Here is an 11,331-nt window from a genome sequence, read left to right as displayed (position 1 = left end):
AGTCACTTGGTGGTGAGGGGGGCTACAGTTTAAGGTGGGTTCCGAACCACCAAGAATAACAGCTTTAAGTACTTAGAGAACACTTTTTTCTCTAGAGGTACCGGTCCCACGACTCTTCGGAGATGAATAACTCCCTTGCTAGGCTAGCTAGTGTTCACCGCATGGGCCGCCGAGGCTCTGTCAGAGTGCGAGGCGGAAATCGAACCCGCAAGCCGAAGGAGTGGGTCCAAAGCCTACTCTTTAGCCCCCACGACCATCGTCCCACTTTGGTTAAAATTATGAGTTTTATTTCAAAATACCAATTTCTAGTGTAAAACGCTAACATAACCTTGAATTGTTAAGAGTTTTTTAAAACTTGTTTGAATTTTCTATATAAATTCCAATTTTTAATAAAAACACTAAAATAATCAAAAATTGTTTAAAAATCCTATATAATGTTCAAATTATTAATATTTCAGTTCTAAAATACCAATTTTTAGTGTAAAGCGTTAACAAAACCTAAAATTGTTAAAACTTGTAAAACTTCTTTGAGTTTTTTTTAAATACTAATTTTAAAAGAAAAACACTAACCGAATCCAAGAACTGTTCAATTATTCTGAACCCCCTTCAAAGTATAATGATTTTTATTTTAAAATACCAACTTATAGTTTAAAACTCTAACATAACCTAAAATTGTTACAAGTTGTGAATCTTCTTTCAATTTGTTTAAAATACTAACTTTTAAAGCTTAACACTAACATAATCCAAAAATTGTTAAAATATTATAAATCTTTTTTAAATTATACGGATTTTTATTAATAAATAAGTTTTCACAAATACGAGGATGAAATTGAAATTAAATTGGAAGTCCTCTCTTCCATTTAGAACGTGATTTATTCCTAAAAAGCGTTGATGTAAAATTTAATATTAAATTTGAGTATCGGTGAATTTTTAAATTATATTCGTCGAAAATCCGGCCGGGTTGACGTCAATTAGTGAATATTGTCATTCAAGCTATGAGATAGAAAAAGGAATATTTTCCAATAGCATTGAAATTGTAATTCAATTTCATACTTGAAATCTTTAAAATTCGCAAACCGTCTTTAAGTGATTGCGCGACACTACCGTTATAGTGATAATATTTTTTTACTAAAAGTCAATTTAACTTTAAGGGAAGCTTTTATTTTTTAAATTAGTAACAATAGAAATAAGTATCAGGATAGTTTTAAATTTAAACCCAGCCTTTAATCGTTTCTTATTTTGTACTTTAAAATGTTCTTTTAGAACAAAAATGATAAAATCTATGTAATTGGTATATTTTCTTTCTTTTAATTTTTACGTAAAATGTCATTTTTTACTATTTTTGTCAATTTTTTAAATATAAAAATTAGGTTTGAAAAATCTTTCTATTGCAAAATTTAGAATTGATTTAGTATATTTTCGGTATTATCATTAATCAAGAGGAATTTTAATAATTCTAGCTTCCAACATTTTGATAAAAATTATTATTTTTTATTCTTCTGACTTATTAATTAAATTAATAAATATATCTTCATATATCTCTCTCCATTAGAACATGCTAATTTCTCTCTGATTATTTTGAAATAAAACTTCAAATTTATTCTTCGTACATTTTTTTCTGGTTAACAGTAATAAAAATGTGAAATAAAAACACATTATGCTTAATTTACAATTTTGTTGATAACATGCAAAAACAGGTATTAAACTTTTTCCAAACATGATGTATTTAAATCAATAAAAAACATTTTTCTTCTAAATGATCAAAATATTCGAAATTAAACAATTTTTTTTAAATTTCTTACTTTTATTACTGTTCACTAGCAAGAATGTGAATACAAAAAATTTTCATTTATTAGCTAACCAACAAGTTTTTTTTTAGGTCAAAAGAGTTAAATTAGTTTGAGAATTTTTATTTTCATAATACCGAAAATCCATTAAATCAATTATAAAGCCGAAATAATCGATTAAATTTCTTATTTTGCAATGCAACGAAAAAACAAATTTTTCCCTAAATTTTCTCTGAAACTAATATAATTTTTCAAAGAACAATTTGCTTGAATTAATTATACACTAATTTATATATAATTCGGAATAATATTTTTCTAAACTATTGTTATTTTAAATTTAAACAATAGTTTTTTAAACTTTCAAAATTAAAACAAATTTTGTGCGAAAAAAATATTTGCGTGTTTTATTTTTAATAAATATATCATACTAACGAAGATAATTCTTTTTTAATTATTTAAATTCGGAAATTTGATACTAATAATTCCCAAATTTTCTAGTTCGGATAGTTTATAATTCGGCAATTTTTCGTGGTAAGTCTCATTATTCGGGTATTTTAAAATTCGGTAATATTATAAACAGTCATGAATTTTATCATTCGGGGATTCTTCAACTCGATATTTCTATATTTTGACAATCTTATAATTTTTACAACTATTATTGAATTAAAAAGTGCAGGGAATTTTACTTTTTGGGATTTTCTACTTGTCACTTCAATGTATTTTTTAAAACTACTGTTTAAATTTAGAATAAAAATAATTGAAAAAATTTCTTAATGAAAGATTTTTTTAAATTTGCATAGTAGTTTTTATTAAATTATTGCTCGGGACGACTAAAATATTTCGAAGAATAAATATCCCAAAACAGTAGAAGTCTCGAAAAAGAAAATATTAAAAATAAAAAAATTCCCGGAATTATAAAATTTCCTACGAGAAATTGCCGAATTATAAAATACATATAGAACTTCAAAACCAATTAAAAATGGTTTAAACTGAAAAACATAATTCTGAACAAAAAATTTTAGTTGAATATGTGCCTAATATTTTTTTAATCACAAACAAATTTTCTGAAAAGTCGAATTCTCAATTTAAAGAATTAAAAAATAAATAAAAAATTTTATCAGATACGGCGAAAATTTAGGGTGAAATTTCTTTTTTCGTTCCAGGCGTAGGCGTTATACAATTTATTCTGCTCACCGAATTTTTATAAAAGTATTGTTTTTTTTTCAATTTGAACAATATTTTTTTAAAACTCTGAACTTCATTTTTCAAATTTTCTTGAATAAGAATATTTTATTATTGTATTTTAAATAAATAAATGGTATTGATTTAAGAACAAGTTTAATTTCTTAAATTTGGGAATTTTTTAGTTGCGGTATTTTATAATTCTACAACTTTCTGTGAGAAATTTAATTATTGGCGAATTTCATATTTTTGTAATGCGCCGATTGAAAAGTCTCCAAGTCTCCGAAAATAAAATGCTGGACACTGTAAATTCCCGGATAAATAAATTTCTAAATTATAAATTTCCACATAGTTCATATGTTACTCAATTGAAAAAATCCTGAAAAATAAAATTCCCTCCAGTTTCCCGAATTTAAGCATTCGAAAAATGGTCCTTAAATTGTTTTTTGATTTTTAAAGAAAAATAATTGAAAAAATTTCATCCAGAAACATATATTTTTTAATTATTGTAATTTTAAATTCGAAATATAATCTAAAAAATTTTTAAATTAAAATAATATATTTTTTGATAAAAATATTTGATTATTGTATTTGTTATAAATAAATAATACTTTCAATCATTAAATTTGGGAATTATATCATTCGTTAATTTTCCAATCTAAGAACTTTGTTATTTGGAAATTTTATTATTCCTGAATTTTCCAATTCGGTAATTATAGTATGCGGGAATTTTAATATTTTGGAATTTTCCAATTCAGGAACTTTTTATTCAGGAATTTCTTAATTTCGCAAAATTATAAACTGTTTCAGAATTTTTCAATCTTGGGATTTTATTATTCGGAATTTTTCCAATTCCCTAGTATTATAAATGGTTCGGGAATTTTCCTATTCTGTAATATTATAAGTTTTTTGGGGAATTTTCAACTCGGCAAGGTTTTTATTCAAGAATTTCAATTTTTGTAAATTTTATTATTCGGGAATTCTTAAATTTGGGAATCTTATTAATCAGAAACTTTATTATTCGGAAATTTTTTATTCAGGAATTTTCCAATTCTGTAGTATTATGAACTGCTCGGGAATTTTTCAATTCGGGAATTACTATATTATTAATAAATTTTCCAATTTGGGAATTAGATTATGCGGAAATTTTATTATTGAGGAATTTTCCAATATTTGGGAATTTTCTAATTCAGGAACCTTATTATTCGCAAATTTTAATATTCAGGAATTTTCCAATTCGGGAACTATATTATTCGAGAATTTTTGAATTCGGGAAGTTTATTCTCAGGAAACTTTATTCTTCGAGAATTTTCTAATTCAGGAACCTTATTATTTGGAAATTTTATTATCCGGGAATTTTTTAATTCAAAAACTTTATTATTCGGGAATTTTACAATTCGGTTATATTATAAACGGTTCGGGAATTTTTCGATTTAGTAGCATTATAAACGATTCGGAAACTTTTTTATTTTGGGATTTTCCAATTCGGGAACTTTATTATTTCGAAATTTTATTATTCGAGAATATTTTCAATTCTGAAATTATATTTTTCGGGAATTTCCTAATTCAGGAATTTTACAATTTGGAATTTTTATGCTTATTCAATTTAAAAAAATCAGGAATTTGATTATTCGCTAATTTTCCAATTCGGTAGAATTATAAACTGTTCGGTAATTTTTCAATTCAGGAATTTTATTATTCGGGATTTTCTAATTTGAAATTTTATGCTTGGTCAATTTGAAAAATGCAGGAATTTTATTATTCGATAATTTTCCAATTAGGGAATTTCAGTTCCAGGAGTCTTACTTGTTGGGATTTTTCAGTCATCCCTCTAAGTTAATATTCAATGCTAAAAAGCTTAAAATGGCTTTAACCTGAATTAACCTAATTGTAAATTACAAAAACAATATAATTGCAAATTACAGAGGAATTAGAAAATATTTAAAATACTGAAATGAACAACAACAAATGATGACTCCAATAAATTCTAGCCTCACCAAGACATTTAGCCCTCCAGATCCTTTCTTTTCCTTTCACTTCCATAATAACTTTTTAAATTTTAAAAATACTTTAGAAGCATTCTGAATTCATTAAACATTCTATATTGCATAATCATCACTTATAAAAAAAAACATCCCCAAGTCTCCTGGAGGTTTAAACATCCCAAAAAGCTTTTTCAACCAAACCGGACACCTACAGAGATTAACTGGCCTGTTCTTGGCTGAAGATGACTTTCCAGGTTGAGGATTTTTTTGGCTCTGGGCCAGAGTGGCGGAAGACAAAAAAAGGCCGCAAATGAGTACGGCGAGCTGGAAGCGCCTCATCGGGCCGTTCGCGTGTCGAAACCTTCCCGGGCCGATAATAAACAAAGAGACCAGCCGCATCGACACCTCGCCGCGAATTGTTGCTTTGAAAAAAGAAACTGAAGCGTGGCTACAAGCTTTTAGCCCGGATAGCCCATTCGTGTTTGTCCATCGGTTGCCGCGGGGATGACCCAATCAATTCCCGCCAAGCGGCCCTGTTTTCCCCCTTTTCTCACTTTTTTCGAGACACCCCATCCTTTCCCGACCTTGTCAAGCTCGCTCTCTATATATACAGGATCAGAAATTGCTTGACACGCTCGCGCATTGGTGCGACACCCCCTACTACCACATCGCGACCCGCCGGCGACACCCAATGAAAGAAAAAAAATCGTTCTTGTCGAGCCTCATTTTTTTCCTCGGTTTTTCCCCCAAGGGCAGGTCTATCTGCGGGGACAATCGCTTGAGACTTATTTTTGTTTGTTTATATTTCTAGAGGTCGGTGAGAGGATTAATTATTATCTTACTTGGACCAGTTTCTAAGATTTTTTGTTTACATGTTTCGTTCGAGTGTGTCCTGTGTAGATGTGTGTGTGTGTGTGTTTGTAGGGAGGGGGGGGGGAGTATTTTAACCCCATGACGTAGAAACTTTAATTTATAAATTTTCTGCGCCATCAACTTTGTATATCAAAATTTTGAAATAAATAATCTTACTTTATCATAAAATTTATTTCTAATTGTTTCGAAGCATTATGATTAAAAAAGAACATTTATATTGTAAATTATTGTCAAATAATGGTAAATAATTATGTTCTTAACATTTTGCTACGAAAATATGATTTGCAAGCCTTCTTGTATTTTAAAACAGATACAGATAATTAGATTATAAATAAAAAGTTATTTTAAATAATTTGAAAGCCATTAGAAGCTTTTTAAAAAATTATAAGATATTTAAGGCGATTACGTTTTTTTTAAATTCCTGCAAAAATTTAAATTAGGGTTTATTTTAAAAGAATAATTATAAGTTTTGAAAGTTTCAAAATGCGTGGAAACAGAATTTGGAAGAGTTTGAGACCATTTTTGTAATCTTTCAAGATTTAAATTTTTTATATAAAAACAATATTTTAGGGTGTCAAGAGAATAAAAAATTGTTCTTATGCCTTATTTAATGATTTAAAGAAAATTAAAGTTAGTTTAAGGAATATTTAGTAGTTTCGAAATGATTTTAGAATAATTAAAACTTTTCAAAATTTTAAAAGAATTTTTAAAGGTTGCATGGGAATGAATGAAAATGATTTAGGTTCCAAGGAACAATTAAAATATATATTGTTGAAAAAGAAATTTCGAGAGAGAATTTTTTTAATTTCGCAGAAAACAAATCAGGAAAGATCAGAATAATTTTTAAAGATTAGAAGGCTTAGAAGGTCTGACGACATTAACAACACAATTTCTTAGTATTGCTATGCAAATTTTTTTAACATTTTTTATTTAAAAAAATTAATTATAAGAGATGTTTCTTCAAAAAAGTTTCAAAAGATTTGACAAATTGTTAAAGAAGAATCTAAAAGATTTAAGGGCAATTTCTTTAATTCTGTAGAGTAAGAAGAAAACAAGAAAAATTGGAATAATTTTTAAAGATTAGAACACTAACCGGGTCTCATGAGATTAAAAAAAGAATTATCCTAATATTCGCCCGTAAATTTAAAATGATTTTTTATTTTGAAAAATGAAATTTAAAAGAAAATTAAAAAAGGTTTTTAAACAGATCCAAGGATTCCCTGAAGTATCGAAAAAGAAAAATGTTTCAATTTGGTAAGATTAAAAATAAAAAAATAGCATATATCAAGAAATATTTAGTAGAATAAAAGAAATTCAAAAAGAATTTTAAACCTTAAAAGATTTTTAGAAATGTAGATTTTTAATGATTTCAAAAATAAGCCTTAGGAGCTCTTAATGAATCTCCAAAGATTTTAATAAAATAAAAAGGTTTTTTTTATTCCTTAAAAAATTTTGAAGATTATAAGGCAATTTTTTTACATTTTGAATGATTTTTCCAAATTTTGATTGATTTTTTTAAAACTTCTAACATTCCTAAACATCTTTTGAAAACATTCAATTTTTTCCTAAAACAATGTAAGATTCTACAAAATTGAATAATTTCTTTCAAGTCTTCTAGATTCTTTACTGACACGTCTGAGATATTCAAAAACATTTTTCTAATTTTCTCAAGAATGTTATAAAAATTATATTAATAAAAATTTATAAACAAACCAATAATACTTATTTTCTTCCTGTTAATTTTCAGAATTTAACTTCAACTCGAAATAAAATGAAGTTTATTTATCAAATAAAAAAAACAGCAAATACGTTTTTTTTTAATTGACGAATATTCTCTATGCTCTTATTACTATTGAAAGTTGAACTACTTGATTAAAAATAAACTTATTCGCTTAAAATTTTATTATATTTTATTGAAAATTCACTTTTCAATTAAAAATTGAACTATCTCATCTTTGGTAGCAAAATGATCCTTGTTTCTTGGAAGCTATTTGGTTGAAAGTTGAACCACCTTGTTAAAAATGATTTTACCCATTTAAAATCTAAATATTTGTGTGAAAATTATATATTTTTTTTCAAATTTATTTTTGAGATAAAAATATAACAATAACATTTTGGGTCGGAAAATGATACTTCTTAGTTGAAAATGTAATTATTTTGTAAAAACTTTGTGTTTTCCATTGATAATTCACTCTTTTCCGTTGAAAATTAAGCTATTTGGTTAAAAGTTAAACTACTTTGTTAAAAAATCACTTTATTAGTTTAAAAACTAAGTATTTGGGAGAAGATGCTTTTTTAAATACACGTTTAAAGTGAAAATTTAGTAATTCCATTTTTTGGTTGAAAAATGATCGTTTTTTGTTCGAAATTGAATTTTTTAAATTTGAATGAAGCATTCATCTTTTTTGATTGAAAATTCAACACCTTGCTAATTTGAACAAAGATTTTCTGATTTATTATAAATTCGATTTATTTGGTCAGCCATTTTGGATAAAAATTAAAAATATTCGGAGGTTTTCAAAATTTTTGAAACAGCTTTTTTCAAGATTTAAAAATTATATGTACGGGTATTATTGATACTAGAAAAGTTAAATGATTTGTCGCAATGACTTATTTTTTAACAAAAAAAATTACCGAAGTTATAGCATTTTCAAAATTAAAAAAAAACGACAATGAACATTTCAAGCGAAACAACGCACGATATAAAAAAAATTAAGAGGAAAAAAGCATTGCATTTTGAACACCTTGAAAGATTATCAGAATAACTTTTTGAATTTTTCTAAAAAGCCAAAAATTTAAATTTAGATTGTACAAACAATAATGAAGAAAAAACTCCATTTTGCGGTGAAATTATGAAGGATACGACAAAAGATAAATTAATAAAAATTGTGCACCCAAAAAAGTAAAAAACAATATTAAAAATGGAAAAAAGAAAAATATTTGGATGGACGACACGAGAAAAAAAAGATGTAATTAAACAAAAGTTTTTCGCCCTACGAAAAGCTACACATTTACTAATAATCATTTTTCGATAGGATTCGAATTTTTTGTTTTAAACGTAAGAAATAAACATTGTAATAAAAAAATATTTTTTGAAAAAAAAACGACACAAGGTATGAAAAACAGTGAGAAGAAAAAAGTTGTGTAACTAAAAGGTATTTACAAATTTTTATAATCTCGTTTTATAAAAATAAATTGAAAATAAAAAAATTAACTTTTTGGAAAAATAACACATGTTACAATAACATTTGATCTAAAATGCGTATTTTTATTTTGAATCGTAAAAAATAACATTAAAATAAACAAATTAAATTGATGGAAAAAAGATAAAAGTTGCAACAAAATGTTTCATAACAATTCTTTTTTTAATGATAGTGCTTTTCGCTGGAAATTAATATTTTGAAAAAAGAATAAAAATATAACTCGAAGAAGACTCAATTTTTTTTAAATATTCAAGCAGTATTAGTTTTTTCACTAAAAATGGGTATTATTAATAAAAAAATTATCTTATTTTAAAAATGGAAAAAATGTCAACAGATTCGGTTTTTAGATTTTGTTAGCGTTTTTGCAAACGAAAATCATTATAGCTTGAAGATTAACATTTTTTACTGGAAATTTGACTACTCTTTTCTGAATATTTTAATTCAGTATTTTCAGATACAGGATTTATAAATATTAAACTTTATTCTTCTGTTCTAATTAAAAAAATAATAATTAGAAAATGCGGTTAATGTATTTTTCAATATTTTGATATGATTATTAGTTCACAAGAGGGTACATAATTTCGCGATTTCTTCTTCCGAACGCGATCACTTTTTATATGCGACGTCAACATAATCGCCTTACTCCAGTTTATTGTATAAAATTTGCTCTAGAAAGCATCAAATTGAAAAAAAAAGAATATAAAAACTTGACATTGCATCATAAATCTACTTATAATGAATTTATAAGGCGAACAATGTCATTTGCTTCTTTTGGGTTTTAGAGCAATTTTTGCACATCGTTTCAAAGAATAAATGATAAAAATATAAGTTTTTTTAAAGATCTGAATAAAGAGAGGTTAAGCCTTTATTTAAACATAATTTTTAAATTTTCAAACATGCTTGACCTAGAAATATTTATAATTAGGGAGCTAGAACCTTGACAATTTAAAATTGAAAGTGCTTGAAATCCAAGAAAAATGTATCAAGTGATTTTTGAAGACGAAAAGTTCCAATTATAAATATTTTAGAAAGGGTAAAATTTTCTTCAAAAGGACAACATTCCAGATAAAATGGAAGAAATTTAACTTGTACTATTTTTGAATAAAAGCATTAAAAAGTGGATAATTTAAAATTAAAAAATACAGTTTTTCGGGAATTCAAAATCTCGAAACTAGGATGTGTATATTCAGACAATTTTATTAGGAAGTACTTGGAATTAAAAAATAAATTTAACATTTCAAGGCAATTGCTTCTAAAATTATAGAAATCTAAATTTATATAAAATCTAAAAAATTAGGATTTAACATATATATGTATTAGAGAACTCTTTTAAAATCAAAAAATAAATTTCCTTTATTTTCACCGCTTAAGATCGAAGAATTTTAAATTATCAAAATAAAATATAATTTTAAATGGGACACACATATGAAAAAAAATTCTCCATAAACTATAAACTTAATCAATTTGGAATGTCAGTTGAGGCTAAAACAATGTAGTCGCAAAGAATTGTAAATTGTTCTATTACAACTTGTTTATACTGAAAGCCTTAAGAATTCCTAGTATTTTACGTAAATTTAATCGTTTGGAAATTAAGAATGTTGAAATTGTCGATTATACTTTTTGAATTTCTGCCAATTAAATTTTAGTCAATTTTAAATTGTCAATTCGAAATAAAAAATTTCTGATTCAGAAAATATTAGGAAATTACCGAAATAAAATTTTCCAAATTATATATAATATCCGAAATAGGAATATTTAAGAATTATGAATTTCCGGAATCTAAACAATGAAAAAATGGTTATAATAAGAAATAAAAAATATTAAAAAATAACATAATACAATAAAAATTTTTCATTAGATAAAATTATTTTTAAATTTTATATTTATTATTTTATCACTTAAACATTTTTTAATTGTTCAAATTCGGAAATTTTTTAATTTGAGAATTTTCCTGGATCGAAAATTTTACAGTGTTGGATATTTATAATGTCGATAATTTTTCAATTCGGGAATTTTAAATTGTCGACAATTTTTTAAAGCAGGGAATTTTTAAATTATAATATTTCATTTTTCTATCATTTTTCGACAAATTTTTTCATGGCTTTACCGAAATTGGGTGGCCATTGCCTAAATATTTTAAATTCGAAAAGACGAATTTTCTATCCAAAAAGATTAATTTTCAACCAAGAAAAATAAAATTTGAAACACGAGTTTGTCCATATAAAAGGATGAATTTTCAATTTAGAGGGACGAACTTTGGATTGGATGGAAAAAGAAGAATTTTCGAGAAAACATTTGAAT

This window comes from Belonocnema kinseyi, chromosome 6 (genome assembly GCF_010883055.1).
Source record: "Belonocnema kinseyi isolate 2016_QV_RU_SX_M_011 chromosome 6, B_treatae_v1, whole genome shotgun sequence".
Taxonomy (NCBI): domain Eukaryota; kingdom Metazoa; phylum Arthropoda; class Insecta; order Hymenoptera; family Cynipidae; genus Belonocnema; species Belonocnema kinseyi.
Note: the sequence above shows the minus strand (reverse complement) of the source record.